The sequence below is a fragment of the Spodoptera frugiperda genome, chromosome 31, assembly GCF_023101765.2.
Source record: "Spodoptera frugiperda isolate SF20-4 chromosome 31, AGI-APGP_CSIRO_Sfru_2.0, whole genome shotgun sequence".
In the NCBI taxonomy this organism is placed as follows: Eukaryota; Metazoa; Arthropoda; class Insecta; order Lepidoptera; family Noctuidae; genus Spodoptera; species Spodoptera frugiperda.
Window position 1 is genome coordinate 3,705,405 of NC_064242.1, and position 16,860 is coordinate 3,722,264.

Genomic DNA, 16,860 nt, shown 5'->3' on the forward strand with positions numbered 1-16,860 from the left:
ATGTGCACATATAATAATTATTATTTGGTTTTAAGCTGGGCAAAGTACCAGAAAATTATTAATCCACCTACCGAGTTCCTTGACCATATTTTAATTACATATGAATCGGATTAATAATGCAATTTAATAGAAAAAATATGTTTTATTTCATGCATAATCAGTTTCAATAAAATGTAAAAAAATATCTAAATATAAATCTTGATACAAAACTAAGTTTGTATCTTCATTCTTACTGATATAAACTAATAAATCAAACATATATTATTAGCTGAAGTGCTTGTTCAAAAATAGCCAAAGTCCCATACAAGTTGGTCAATCCCTTTGAAATCAAAACACTTAAACAACAATATAAATACATTTTTGTTTCTGGTAATACATAAAACTTTTTTTATGAGTTAAACGGTTTTAATAAACTCTATTCTACCAATCAAGTCGTTTTATTTGATATTCATAATGGAGGTCGCTCTAAAAAAATGTGATTACAATATACTTACCTATAGTATGGTCATCACGATTAAGAGTGTGCACCAAAAATCAGCCGATCTGTCGTTAAAGGGGGTGAAGTTCCAATAACTAAATTAGACTCAAACAAACAAACGGGTCAAGCAAAATAAAACCGTTTTAAAACACTTTAAGAATGCAACTTCAACAAATTCAAGTGGATACAACTCTGTATACCTCAAATAACAAGCAATGTGAATGCTAGGAACTGTGTTACAAAACTTTTCTGTTTTCTATGTTAATGTTTACGATTTGACGCCGCGAAACAATTGACGACGCCGCACAGTTACAACCAGTATAATGGTGCTTTTCTACCAGAGATGTGCTATGCTACGTTGCAGTGGATGCGTTTGGCTTCCACCAATCATACTCATTGGTACACATAGTTTAGCACTGGTGGAAACCGGTTCAGCTAAGCTATGTTTTTATATGGTGGAAAGATGCGTAGCATAGCTACGTAGTACATTTCTGGTGGAAAAGCACCCTTATGCACGTAGTTTGAAGCTAAGATGTGGACCAGTATAGTACTGAATTACTACTATAATAGCTTAATTAGTATTGTAGTCAAAAAACACAACTATATAATATAGAAGTCTTCATCAAAAAGTGTACGCAGTAATGAGTTACAATACACTTCACCAATACATTATGAACCAATTGTTCCGTGGCATTTAATCAACGAAAATCCGATACAAAGCAATAAATCAATTTAAAAGAACCCAGTACATTTAAGTGCGGCACATAAATTGAATTCAGGCCATGATGACGCACAATGTAATTCTTTTGGACAGAAAGCATTTAAATCTCTTTCGAATACTTTATTTATAATGTCAGACATTTTTAATTTCAAGGGGTAAGCAGAGGTGGACATTTACTAATATAAAATATGTTTAATTATTATGTATGTGATGAGTTCTACGTTGAAAGTGAGGACATGTCTGTTGAGTCTTGCCTGTTGATTTTACGGAGGTTGTCCAAAAATCAAAATAGGACCTACAATACGCAATGGTTTGCCTCACTCCGGAATCGAAACAGAGATTTAATTTAGCGGTCGCAGTCACGTTCACTCTAGCAACAAGGCACTCTATCCTAACACTAAAATAAAAACTATAAAAACAGAAACAAAACTAGAACAATTGTGTTGTTATAAGATAAACCGCAAATATGATATCATCTTTATCCGACCACAACTTATACAGCATGAAATAAAGCTGTCACACTATATTTCCCTCGCGTTCAGATCAACGTGTCCTAAATAAAGTCCTACACCCTGTATTGCATTATGCACGATATATATTTTTAGCACGAGCACGAATCCACGGGACTAGGTATCTTTTTTCCTCGTAAAAGATAAGGCACACAAAAAAAAATCGCCGATCGTAAATCTTCACAAAAGATAGTGAATTGTAGAAAATTATGGAAAGCAGTCCTCTACGTAAAGATAAAGATTCCCCTAGGGATGGGATCCAACTAAAGTTATTTGATTTCATTACCTATCTACCGACCTTCTGGTGAAACGAGAATTGTGATTCAATTACTCAGGTATTAGAGGTGATTTTCACTATGTTAGGACCTTGGATTGTGGTTTAAATCCTGATTATTATAACACTGGTGGTGTAGTAGAGATATATTCTTATATTGTATTAGTTGTACGAGTAAATAATTGTAATAGTTTTTTTTATTTTATTAAAATTGTTATTGTATTTCCTTAGAATTTTAAGGTAAAATTAGTTGTCATTGTTTGAATTAGTCATTCATAGTTAAAAGTGTTTACTAATTGCCGTTTCAGACTTTCTTATAAGTTTTTAGATTGGCTATTAAAATGACTTTCAATTCAACATTATATTTCTGGGGGTTTTCTTAATGGTCCTTAAAAATACGCCACTAAATGACTTTAAAAAAAGTGTACCTAATCCTACCTAGTTCTCAAGTTACTTTCATTAAGTCCTAATTTCATTCTTTCATTCTTTACCCGAAGACAAAACGTTTTAGGAGTTTTAATTAAAATTAATATAAGGAACGAGCACCAAATGTTACTGGCTTAATTACGATCTGCTACACAATGGATTCTGAGCACAGGGTAAACCTATGTTACCCTCCAATTTATTACGGACCCTTATAAAAATGGAGATTAAAAATTGCAGAGTGATTAAGTTCGTGGGTTATGAAGAGATTTGTGTATTAATTGTTATTGGCTCACTTTGAATACGTAATTAGAGTCTGATTTCAAATTGTGTAATTAGGTAGAATTATTTGATAGGGAGAATTACGTTAATGTAATATTACGGATTTATTTGGCTATCTTTATTAGTTATTTGGAGCGTAATTGTTTTAGTTATGTTCATGTTGACTTAATCAATTCTACCAAGAATTATGTTTTATTTTTTTCCTGAGTATTTATCATCGTACATGGCGTGGTGGCCGAAGATGTCCCCCTCTTCTCATGCGTGAGGGTATGGGTTCGAAACTTACCAACAGAGAGTATCAATGTGACTTTTCCGGGTTATATAATATATTCTTTCTAAGATTACTTATATACCACTGACAAACGGAGAAGAAAAAAACATCGTGGAAGAAACCTGGGCTTATAATTTGTAATTATAAGTTTGAAATCGCGAACTGTCATTGAGCAAGCGTGGTGAGTAATGCCCAAATCATCTCCATGCGAGAAGAGGCCTTTGGTCAGTAGTGGATACGTATAAGCTGTTGATGTGGTATATGTGATTATCACAATACTCTATTTATATAGAGAAATAAAAAACATAAAGATAATATATGTATAACCGTGCTTTACATTTTTCCACCATCGTTCGGAACGTCATGTCATTAAAAAGAAAATGCAGTTGACTATGAAATTATATTTTCTTTTGTTCATAATTAAAGTTCCAACGGTATGACTAAATTATTTATATATTCTCTTTTACATTATGTATGAGACAGCATGACATTCTCATCTCTTCTCCCTTTGTCTGATGATAAAATATATTATCGTTGCTGCTTTTATTATATTTTTCTGTACATTTCTATAAGGGTGCTTTTGCACCAGAGATGTGAATGCTACGTTGCTATGGATGCGATTGGCACACATAGCATAGCACAGGTGGAAACGGACTCAGCTAAGCAATGTTTTTGTATATGGAAAGATGCGTGCTATGGATGAGTGCTATGGATGGCTTCCTTACCTTCCTCGCATAACTACTTTGCTACATAGTATAGTATCAGTGGAAACGGTCATTTAGTTTTATAGCTTAGCTATTACATCTTCGTACATATCAGATTTCTGGTGGAAAATCACCCTTATGGTGAAAATGAAAAACAGTTTTACATTTGCATAAGTTGTATTTCCAAACAATCATTATGTTAATACGGAATAGCGTACCCATTGTGGGCTCTAAAGTAACTAAAATTAATTTGAGAGTCAGCATTCTGCCATGGTTGCGCCGCCTTTATTTTTGATGAGCTTAAAAACTTTTATCATATTCAATGATATGACTTTTCCGTATTTATTTAAAGTTTGGTTACAATAAAACTGGCCATTACTTTAGTATGTTATAAAAAAGACTCTTTACTTACACTCTAAGTAGCAGGAGCTCATTTGTAGACTTTATAGTATCTGAAAAGAAAGAAAAGTACTTTAAAGATTTTCGTACGAATTTTTTTTATAAATAATACTAGTTACTACTAAATGTGTGTCTGTCTATTAAAATAAGCTTTATAAAAACTGAATTAAACACAATTTCCCTTGATACCATCGGGATTAAGCGCAAACATCTTAACAGAATGCCCCATTTATAATGTCAATACGGATTCTTGCTGCTCAAAGTCCGTAAATCTCACCCCCGATTAAACCCAATAAATAAACCTCGCGAAACTGCTATTCATCAATACAAACATTTTTACTTCCGAAGCAGTTCAAACCAGATGAAGCTGGTTTCGGTGTCAATAGAGTTCGCGGTACTTCGGGGTACTTCGGCAATGTTCGGGGGTGAATCCGATGCTCGTTATTGCATATAACCTTTGCGGTTATTGCCTTATTGCTCTGTTCAGCTCTGATCCAACGACGTGGAACTTATGCTGAGCTATTTCGGGATCAGTGAGTCTTTTGATAGGGGACTACAGACAGGCTTCAATGGTCCGGATCATGAAAGAAAGTCTGGATCGTTACTTTAGTTTATAAATATATTTTTTTCAAGTAATTTAGCGGACAAATTGTTTCAGGTACTTATTTAATGGATAGGAACGTTATGGTTTTATTTGGGATAAATATTCTAAGATTGAATTGTTTCGTTCAACTAGACATACATACTAAAGCATTAACTGCTGAAAGAAAACTGCAAATTCTCCGCTAAGCGTTGGTCAGTAGTGACCGACGTAGCGGTTAACGTGTTAAAATATTTAAGATTAATTATTCAGACGTTATAATACATTGTTACTAGTTGATAATGTTAGTTTTCAATACTACGTATACCTTTTGCTAAAACAAATACCGGCAGGTAATAGTTTTGCTGAACTGCTATTCAACTTTGAAACTAATAAAGCTATTAGTTCTAACTATTTCCGAGAGAATAAAGAACAAATTAGAACGTATGCATATTAAAAGTATAAAAACTAAATATAAAAATGGCACCACAGTGCATTCTGAGAACATTGGAACATGTAATGTTAGGATTGCATGTGAACAAGTTTTTATGTCTACGGCGAAGTTGCAATCGAAACAGTGTGCTTCAATCGAATTTTTACCGATAATAGTTTGATATTTTTTCAAAAAAAAAGGTTTGACCACTATTTTTCAGGTGGTATAAAAGTAATATCACGTAATATTTTTTTGTCATTAACTAAAAAATCACGGTTTTCTCTAAACCCGCAGCCCACTGCTACGTCGCCGTGTCTACGCACATGATGAGTCCCTCTATGATTCGAAACTAGTAGAGCTTTCCTCCATTAATAAAGTGTGTAAACTGTGATTTTTAATTTAATCACGTAATGAGGTTAGCTAAACAAAAATTCAGATCGGAAGCGTAAGACATAATGAAAACATCCCGAAACAATATTGAGTTCAGACATTCAGTTTACTAACAAACTGTCAGCTGAACTCTCGTTACGAAATAACTGACACATTTCCCATCAACTCATTCAAAAGAACATGTCCTAGATATTCCTCTGATTGACATAACGAACTGTTCTGGACCTGTGCAGAATCTAGGCTGAATTCCAGGTATTCCTAATTAATAGACACTTGTTATTGTCTAGGGGACTGATGGTTGCCTGACAGGTTGGGCGTAAATTAATGTTCGATGCTTGAGTCGGTGAACAATTGACAATCTACGTCGGTGTTGTGATTGTTCGAGCTAGAGTAGGGCAAATTAGATGATATATGTACTTGCCTATTGAAGTACGGTATGTTATATACATAGGTATCTATCGTGCGTGAATGGTAGCTACTTGTGTGGGATATGTATGGGGGATATGTTTAAATAAATAGGCGTAAATAATGGTTACAGAGAAAACATCTAAAGTTGTTATTAGGTACATATTATTTTTATGTTTTTCGAATAGATACAATAAAAACGTATTACATAAAGTAATTCAAAATGGTACTTCCATTTTACATAATTTGAATGTCACCTATGTATTTAGATTTTATATATTGTGAGTTTTCCTTGTTGTGTTGTAAGTGTGAACATAAATAAATAAATAATTTAATCAACTAACAATGTAAATAATATGCACAAAAAATCTACATTATTTCAGCTCGTTTATTTCTATTTCAAATAAAATTTTGAGTAAGGAAAATTCGTATGACGTAGGTCGCGTTACCCATTATGTCCTACATGTCAATGGGTCCCACATATGTATAACATATTATGCGCCCTCTGTCGAGTACCTGGGGCACTTACCTCGCTACCGGCCAATTACCTATGAGGAAAACTCCAAAATACCAAAATAGATTTACTGAATGAACATGTAAGAATGTTATTGTGTTATATGTCAATTGAATACCACAAAATACATTTTCATATAAAATTTTGCTAAGACCATACACACTTTCTTCACACTGTCTTTAAGTAGTCAGAACCGCTGTAGTTCGTAGTGCGTAGTTCATTCTGAGTAGTTCGTATTGCGTAGTTCGGGTTGCGTACGTTGTATTGCGTAGTTCATAGTGCGTAGTCCGAAGTGCGTAGTTCGGGTTGAGTTGTTTGGTTCGCTTAGTTCGTCGTTCGGAGTGCGTAGTCCGAGTTGCGTAGTTCGGTTTGTGTAGTTCGGTTTGAATTGTTTGATTTGCGTAGTTTGTAGTGCGTACTTCGGTTTGCGTAGTCCGGAGTGCGTAGTCCGGTTTGCGTAGTCCGGGTTGCGTAGTCCGGTTTGCGTAGTCCGGAGTGCGTAGTCCAGGTTGCGTAGTCCGGGTTGCGTAGTCCGGGTTGCGTAGTCCGGTTTGCGTAGTTCAGGTTGCGTAGTCCGGGTTGCGTAGTCCGGGTTGCGTAGTTTGGGTTGCGTAGTTCGGGTTGCGTAGTTCAGGTTGCGTAGTCCAGATGGCGTAGTTCACGTTGCGTAGTCCGGAGGGCGTAGTTCGGGTTGCGTAATTCGGGTTATAAAATTGTAGACCACACTATACACTATGGATACATTTGTCATTTAAGTGATTTGATTTGAAATTAGTAGTTCCTTGTCTAAAAAAATATTTTCCTCACTTACTTAGCTTCTTATATTTCTAGCAATAAATACTAAGTAGAATAAACTTTAAATACCCCTATCCTAAAAATGTGTATGTACTACTAGAAACAGGCTAAAAGTTGTCCAAAGCCTGTAGAGCCATTATCTCGTAAAGTTCAAGTACAAGGTTGTTCTGTGGATGTGTGTCAAGCGAGTCTGGCCCTTGACTCCGCGCCCAATTACAGAGCTCACATCGAGGCGATACTCACTCTAACGGGTGTATTTTAAGTAAATTATTTTAGGTTTTATGTGTATTGTTTTAGAGTTGGTGTTTGGATTGTAGGTTAGGGTTTATAGGATACATAAAGATACGAAAGTACTAAGTTATCTTTTAACAAAGTCTAGATAATGTCAATTTTGTAGCTTCTTTGAATCTTTCTGACTTTTAATTTAACATATAGATTTTTTAATAGATTTTGAACCACATTATCAAAAGATTTAAAGTGCTACTTGAGAGATGTTAGGCAAATATTTCTCTTATATACAAATCAGTAGTAACATTTCAATAACATATAAAAAAGACTGCTAAAAGGAAATAAAATTCAACTTGTGATCCGGCCGAAGTTAAATAAAAACAAGATCAGAAAAAGTCTTCACTATGTCGAGGAAGTTCCCGAAGAATCTCCAGTGGGCCAATTACAGACAAGCTTATCGAATCGACGCGAGTCAACATAGCATACTTTTTGTTGGACAACTGCAAGATGGTACCTACAACTTTTAATAACATGATTTTATATGTTTCGATTTGTGAGTGTCCTTGTTGTTTTTTAACATTTGAGAAGTGAATTTGAAGTTGGTAATGACCATAATGTGAAAGTCCAGCGATTTTTGGATATTGAAATATGTGATTTTTTGGTGGATGTATGTTGCTTATATATATTATTGACTTGAAAAACGATTTCTGAACAACAAGATGGTTAACTTTTTGCCGTTTACGTTGTACTAGAGTAAAAAATCATTACGTAAAATCGGATTTTACGAATCGATCTGAATCTGAAACACCAGATTTTTAAGCAATCGCCGCGGATCATGGACATCCGAAATACCAGAGGCGTTACAAGTGCGTAGCCGGCCTTTTGGGGGTTAAGAATTTAAGGGTGGTTGTGCATTCGGGGATTGGGAAGATTGGAAGGGGGATTGGACCTCGTTGTTTCACGTTGGTTTTTTGCGAGGCCGTGGTATCACCCCGGTCGAGCCGGCCCATTCGTGCCGAAGCATGGCTCTCCCACACTTATTCGTTCCGATGACTTACAATGAGGCGAGGAACGAGATTTAACACATCAACTAAATTATTGACCTGTGTCACCACAAATTATACAGACAAATTCTATCATCCGATTCGCAAAAAAGATAACTCATAATCTTTGCGAAGGTACAATCAGGGACAATGCAAGATGGCTGAATACGCAAAACGGTGAGTCCATGGACTGGACAATATCTGACTTATCTCCGATTTAGTTGGGAATCTATTGTGCCCGCATTACATTTATATATCGGATCGCCAGCATAATCCGCTTGTCGTAATGTATTCATGAGATATTTCTGGAAGATGTTTATTTCTATTATAACTTTTTTCTATGAATTCCTTTTGGTGGGCTTAGCTTTATTGCTGTACCAATTTGGGTTTTATTGATCTGAGTATTAGTGTTAGAAAATTCGATTTAATTTCCAGATTCAATTAGTCAAAACTTGTGGATAATTCCAAGGGCTTGTGGAAAACCTATGTTAGTTTATTATCTACATACAACGTTATTTTAAGCTCGGTTATATAGATCTACAACTGGACATAATGAAGGTCTCTAGTTAACACATACCTTGGTACAGATTCTAGACCCATTTTCAGGTTCAACCTAAGAATAGAATCACTTGTACGAATAACAACCCTTGTAACATGCACCTCTACAGTGTATCGTTTTCAGCCCGGTATAGTTAGCCTCAATTAGCCCCCGAGGTACAACGCGAAAGCTACTGAGAGGTCAGAAAGCAAAGGTTTCATGTAACATCCTTCCAAAGTTGTTATAACACAAATTGTTGAATTGCCAAGTTGTTTAAATAAGATAAACAAGAAGATAACATCATCAGCTTATAAGTGGCCACTGTTGACCAAATCCTCTTCTCACATGAAGAAGGTTTGAGGATTAATCACCACGCCTGAGACTATAAAGTCTTCAAAGTCTCGACGTGATTTAGTAAGTAATATTACTCTTTTTTAGGGTTTCGTATTGAATAAATACTTAAAGAGGATACAGGGGCTGAATATTAAAATTGTTTTATATTTTTATAAAATATATCTTCATAACACCCCTAGTTGAGAGAAATCAACGTGAGTTGCGTACCTTCCAGCTCAAGTGGCATTTTGCGTACAAAGAGCACAATTGTGCCCCGTAATAACAGCTCGCCTTCACTATAACCAGTGACAACAAAGGATGACGTAACACTAACAAATGAGGATGTACTCGTAAACTTTACATTTATGTATGTTTATGCATGTATGTATAGTAAGTAGGTTTACTTATAGGAACACTACGTACAGGAGCCCAGGAGTACAATGAATCGGTTCCGAGTGTACGTTGTTGAAAAGTATAAAAATGTTAAGTAAAGTATGCGATAAGTTTTCGGGATTAGGATTTCAAAGTCCAAATTTTAAGGTGTTTAGATATTATATACCTTTAGTTTCATTTACGATTTTTTTAAGATAGTTTTTGTTTGAACTTTGTTTTACTTGGAATTAAAATAACGAAAACAAAGATAATCTACATGTCTGAAACCATAAACACATGCATTAAGGGTGTCTCAACAAAATACAAAAAACAAAATAAAAGTAGACAAGGATTTGTAACACGTGGCGTTTTGTAATTTCCCCACGGGAAAAACTCGTGAGTTTTTACATGTATGTAAACTTTTAAGAGCAAATTCGCATCCTGGCCACGATAAGGGTTAAGCGAGTGTGGTATAGCTATGACTACGTAAGAGATTGGCTTGCAATCTCTCAGCGTATATGTATTATTCATAGTTTCAATGCACTTAGTAACTCTCCTATGGTTCTGGTTTCCTAGTACTTACATACATGAACGTGTGAAATTGATAGCGATTTATGTGTTTGCAAATGGGTGTTCACTTTCAATGTTTGCTGTTTCTTCGTTTATTTTCGTTGAAAGATTGTTATGAGGATTTGCTTTCTGCAACAGTAGCATTGTGATGGATGGTTGGAACTTTTTGTTTTAATGCAATCATATTTAGGTCTAACTTATCTTATATCTTATCTAGTTAGTGTTTTAGGAAAAGATGACAAATAGTCTCTTCTTAGCATATGATAGAATATGTAACCAACAATTCCAGCGACTTTAGTCAAAGGCCAATCAACACATAGACTGTTTAAGTGCGGGAGAGCCAGGCTTCGGCACGAATGGATCGGGCCGACCGGAGTGATACCACCGCCTCACAGAAAACCGACGTAAAACAACGCTTGCTTTGCGTTTCGTTTGTAACGCCCCTGGTGTTTCGTTTACTTACCATCAGGTAATCCGTCTGTTGATTTGCTAGTTTATACCATACAAAAGACTGCTAACGATCGATGCAGTGACACAGTTCGTTCATTACGTCGACATTTACTGATACTAATTTGACATATACTACAAAGGTTGTGACTTCCAAGCCTTGCCCGCAAAGACAAACAGTAGCATTGGTGTCAAAGGCTTTGCTTTGTCTCCCTGTGGTTTAGTTTCCTTTGCTTCATCATCATAGGCCTACACTTCGCTTACCTGGATCAAATAGCTTTGGTTGATAGTAACAAACACATGTTGTGAAATTAATTGAATAGCATTGAATCAATTTCATAATTGAAAGTCATTCTTACATCTGTAAAGGTCACCTATTTTTAGTTATGTGAATTTTTCTTCAAACCGATAAAAGCGTCCACACCATTTAGTCCAGACGTCTTACAAATACCCTTCACTTCAAGGCAACCTATTCTACATTTCAAGTTGTAAAAAGAAATCGGAAATTCATCGACAATCTCTCGGAAGTAAAGCTTTTACAATCTAAAGTGCCGAAGCGATTTCAGACGTTGACACACTACAGAATGGTTGGAAGGAGGGACCAGATCAAATCGCTTTTAAACTACATCTCCGTCCCAGGACGATATGCATACAAAATGTAAGTTATTTACCCCATACAAAAGAATCGATTTTGTAGTTACTATCGCTGTCCTGTACTTTGTATGTTAACAGTACACCTGTAACAAGATTGTTGATTTTTTGAAATTGCTTCGTACACACTTTTATAAAGCAATTTTAGTAACGTTTTAGTACAATACCTGTCTTGCTGTATGCAAGCAAAATACAAAATCGGCAAAAAGCAAAAAATCAATGCTATAATAATTACCTATGTTAACAAAACAATCACGGTTTACTAACTTATATTAATGGAGAAAATATCAAAGAATGTTTTAGTTAATTTAGTACGTCTCATGATAGTTATTATAAAAATAATTACCTACGGCTTTATGCAGCAGTTAAATCAAAACTACTAAATAAAATTGAATACCAAAATACGTGTAATTTATTAACATTAAGCATGAAATAGCAAAACAGAAACCTTTAAATATTAAACCAGGTTGCTAGTAAACAATATTTAAGACACAACGCCCACGGCGACGAAGAAATTAAGTGTCATGTGCAACGCTCTCAGAACTTACGCCGGAATCACTTATGTTCTAAACTTTGTACGCAGCCTGACGGCAATGTACAGACGTAATTGGACTTTAAAATTAGGATCTTGGTTTCATATTACTTTGATACGTACGTGTAGTTTAAGATGAAAATTGCTTGGCATTGGTGTAGAGCATTAGATTTAATATTACTATGATGCTTTGACTAAATATGTCTGGTTTTAGTTCGGTCTTCAGTTTATACAAAGTATTAGGTACCTATTGAGTTTAGGTCCACAAATTTTCGAGTTCATTGGTAGCCAATGGCTGCCCAACGTTGCATACTGCTCATGAATATGAGTCTAGTAACTAGTAGAGAGTAGAGCCTCTGTCCAAAAGGCCACGTGAGTAAGCCGTATATTTCAATCAACTGAGTTCAAAATTCTTATTTTGCAAACGGAGGCGGAGTGTGGAACTGTTATGGTATGGTTATTCGATTATAAGCACACTTCCTACTACTACGACTTTGGAAGCCAAACGAAATAATAAATGACAGTCTGTTGATCAGTACTCTAGTGAAGCTATTGTCTCTTTCCAATATGTTATTTCTATTCTTAAATAGTTAACTAAAAAGAATACGTACCGTTCGAAAAAAGATATATGCAACATCACGCCTTTTATCCCCGAAGGGGTAGGCAGAGAAGCACATTACGGCACGTAATGCCGCTATACAATGTACACCTACTTTTCACACTTTGTGACATATGAGCGAGCGAGGTGAGCTAATTGCCATATACTGGGCACAATTCCAGACTCCGTGCAACTACTGAGATTTTTTTTAAAAACCGAAAAAAGCCCAGTAATACTTTGCCCGACTCGACCAACGAGGCAGTCGTAAAAAGATCTATGTACGTATTTCTAACCCTTCAGGGAATAAAAGTACCGTGACAATATGTCCCACAGTAAAGACGGTCCTTACACTCAACTACTGACCAAGTACAAAGCGATATTAAATTCTTGTCGCCTTACGTGCAGTTTTGACGACTCTGTACAGCTATTTCAATACTCGGTTGAAGTTTTCTCCACTTTTACAAGTGACTTTTATTGCTTGGAAATCCATTGAATGAAATATGTTGAGAGTTGTGGAGAACAGTATTGTATTATGTTGTATCTTGATATATGTTTTCTTCGTATACGAGTGTCGACAGTGTTTGATTTTATATAACTGGAACAAGTGTTTTTGTGAACACGGAATATCAGCCAATGACTTCTTTGATGGTCGACTTTTGGTGGGATGAGTCTTACTGACTAAAAACGCTACCCTGTAACTACTCCTGTTTCGAGCTAGAACCTCAGTCACTCGGTAGGTAGACCGCAGGTTCGTGTTTTAATGCCGATTTCAACAATCGTTTTCAATCCAAAATCCATTTGACATTAGTTCTATAGAGTTTCTATCAAAAATGAAGATCGATTCAAAGATTTTGGATTAAGATCGGTTATCGAAATTGGCAGTTAATGGGTACTTACGACTACGGATTACGGATAAATCCAGATAAGGTTACAAATTCTTCTTTTTCAAAAATAGCACCAACGATAAAAAGGTACTTAAAGAAGAACAATCGTAGCTATATTTAAATCACAAAATGAGGAACTTCAGTAGCGATAATCTGCCACCACAATGCAACAAGACAACTTACTTTCTCTTGACAATATACGTAGCTCTGTTCAGTACGCAAACTTTAAGACAATGAGATGAGACACAGTCTTTTGTTATTATCTTATCCTGGTATTAAATTATATCAGAACTTAAACAGTATTTTGTACCGGATTTAAACTAGTTTCATAAAGTTTTTGTGATAAATAGTGATTTTATCTTGAGATTGTTTTGTTTTATTTATTTGTGGAGGTTTATTTTAATAAAACAGGCGTAGGGACTGTGACAGGCCGCGGAAGACCTGACGGGTCTCCAGCTCGAAGAGCAGTTGTTTGGACGGGGTGGTTTTTAGTCAATAACTGTCTGACTCTACCTCTCGTCTCACGCAAGATGGTAGAAGTCATTGGATGATTCCCCCTCCCCCTCAAAAAAAGATATAATTACAGGAGGTTTTGATAATATAAACAACTTCAAATTCGGTAAGGTTTATTTTGTAACATTTTCACCTGTATCGCAGTTTTTTCCAGTTACTCTATGATCAAAACTAGCTCACAACTAATATTAGTTAATTTAGCGTTAAGTAATACTCAGAACCACTCATTCACTAACATACTACATGTTCTATTACACTACACTAAAACGACCAACTTTACCTAGTCCCAAACAGACTCAATGACTCATGAACGAAGATAGACATCTCAATTACTCTTACATATTGCGACTGGTACACATAGTTGCACATCAAGCGATACATGTCCAGTTTAACTTGGTCCCACTTTGTACGACCTTTCCGCATACTCGACGGTCAGTTTATACTGGTTTTGTATAGGTTGATGTGTGCGAACTACTAAACCAGTCTGTCTACCATGCATTACAATTAGGACGTCCAATGGCAACGTCTAATTCAGGCTTCGTACTCCAGAACCCATTTATTAAGGGCTAATTGGTATCAGACACTGAAATTGGAACTGCTTTGTAATTCACTTCAATGCCACGCATGTATGGTCCTGTGACAAGCTTTGTACGACTATTGGAGTCCTGTTTTAGTTATGAGGTTAGGTTGAGGAGATATTTGGCGATGTCGAAAGTGTGAGTTTGTGTAAATACACAAACTTTAAATGTAGTTGGGTTTACTTTATTTAGATCTACGGTGTTTTCGTCAATGTATTTTGTTGTCAATTTATTTAGGAACTTCTTAGGGTGCTTTTCTAACAGAGATGTGCTATATAGCTATGCTACGAAGATGTAATAGCTAAGCTGTGAAACTATGAGACCATTTCCACTAATACTAAGCTATGTAGCTGTGGGAGGAAGATGCGTTAAGAAGATGCGCTGCCGCAAAGTAGCTATGCGAGGAAGATGCACAGTTCGAGTATATAGATAGCGGTGTATCGATAGTCCCTACTATCCATAGCCATCCACAGCACACATCTTTCCATATAACAAACATAGCGTAGCTGAGTCCATTTCCACCAGTGCTAAGCTACGTGTACCAATGAATAAGATTGGTAGAAGCCAAACGCTCCTACAGCAACGTAGCATACTTTAAAATTCCACAACAGAAGTAGTTCAACATTAAACATGATTCATGGCTGTGGCTTCGTAAGAATAATTACAAAACATACCAACTATATTTCATCTCTTAGAAAAAGGCAGAAAATGGTTGAGGTCTTTTTGCTTGAAGCTCTATGCGGTATGTTTTAAGTACCTAGTGCTTGCAAGTGTCCTATACGGAGTGAAATATTTGTTATGCAGTCCCTGTTTCGTGTGTTGTTTATGATTGTTTAGGGAAAACTGGTTTTATACCAGTTGGCAGTTGCTAAAAGATTGCATTGTGATATTACTTCGTGTGTGAATTCGTGGCATATGCATGTGACGTGCTATCTAAGTTACTCAATAAACATTATGTCGAAATTAAAAATATCCGCACTGAGTAGTGTATGTGTCTGTCTGTTTGTCCACGGATTGACGTGATGGTTTTAGTGGTGACACGATCATTAATGGCCGAGCAGCGGGTACACGCTACAGGATTAGCTGGTAAAATATGAAAATAATATTATAACGGCAATTAAAAAAATCTCTGACACAAATAGTCTAACCTTAAATTTTTGAACTGTAACAAAACCTATAACAACTTTTATGACTTGTCTTAAATCTGAATTAACGATAATTATACGTATATTTTACAAACAGGAGATTTGTTTGAGTCATTCAGTGTTAACAAGAATCAAAATATCAAGGTATTTGGGACAATAAAGTAAGGTAAAGGAGGTCAAGTACGCAAGAAGCTCTTACGTAGCTCTCTGTTTGAGTTTGAGGTACACAAGAGCTGTAAGAATTATATTTTATGGCAATAAAAACGTCATATACAGGTACAGTAGATGAACTTATTCAAAGTCAAAGTTCTTTGATTAATTATGAATTTTATCGTTTTGTAATAAAGTCTGAAATCTATTGAAGTTTGACGGGGTTTGTATTTAAGATTTGCTTTACTTTAAAGCTAGCAAGATTTTCGTTTACTTTTTGTAGTTTAATTACGAGTGCAAATAACTTCTTCCTTTATCTATATTATACAAATGTTTTAAAGAAAATATTGATTGATGACAAAATCGTAAAGAGATATCAAACAAACAAATAAACTTAACATTTATAATATTAACTTGGGATCTACTTTTTCTAAAACATTCTAAATCCAAACAAATCCAAAACATTCTTCCAACGATTTAAATTAACAAGATTCTCACAAAAGATTGGAAAATTAACTTGAAAGGGGATTTTTGAAATAGAAAGAGCGACGTGAAGTGAAATGTATGTATATCAAAGTATATGTCTTCACTTAAAAACAAATAGTAATTTGGTAAAAGCCTCGCAGAAACTAACTGTTAATTCCGGGGCTTTAGTTGCATAATTTTATATTCAGCAACCGTAATTTATATGCAAAATGAGGCTTTCTTGCACATAATAATATATTTTCATTAACATTTAAATTGCAAGAAGACTAGCTTGTTGTCCTGTAGTGCCTGCCACATTTTCTTAATTCTAAAGTGAGGTGATAAATTGTAAAATGTAGACAAGAGATGGATTTTTCCCTAGCTGATCTAAAACAACAGACTGCCCTTTGGTAACAATTTCGTGCTAGAAGAATTTTATTTTAAGCTACAAGTCGGTAAGCCGGACCTGATGGTAAGCAATCGCTGCGGCCATAGATGCCCGAAACATCAGAGGCGTTACGGGTTGTTGGGGAATCGAGGAATGGGAAAGTTGGGTGTAATTGGGCCTCCGATAACCTCACTCACACAAAAAAATACAACGCAACCATTGTTTCACGTCGGTTTTCTGTGAGGCC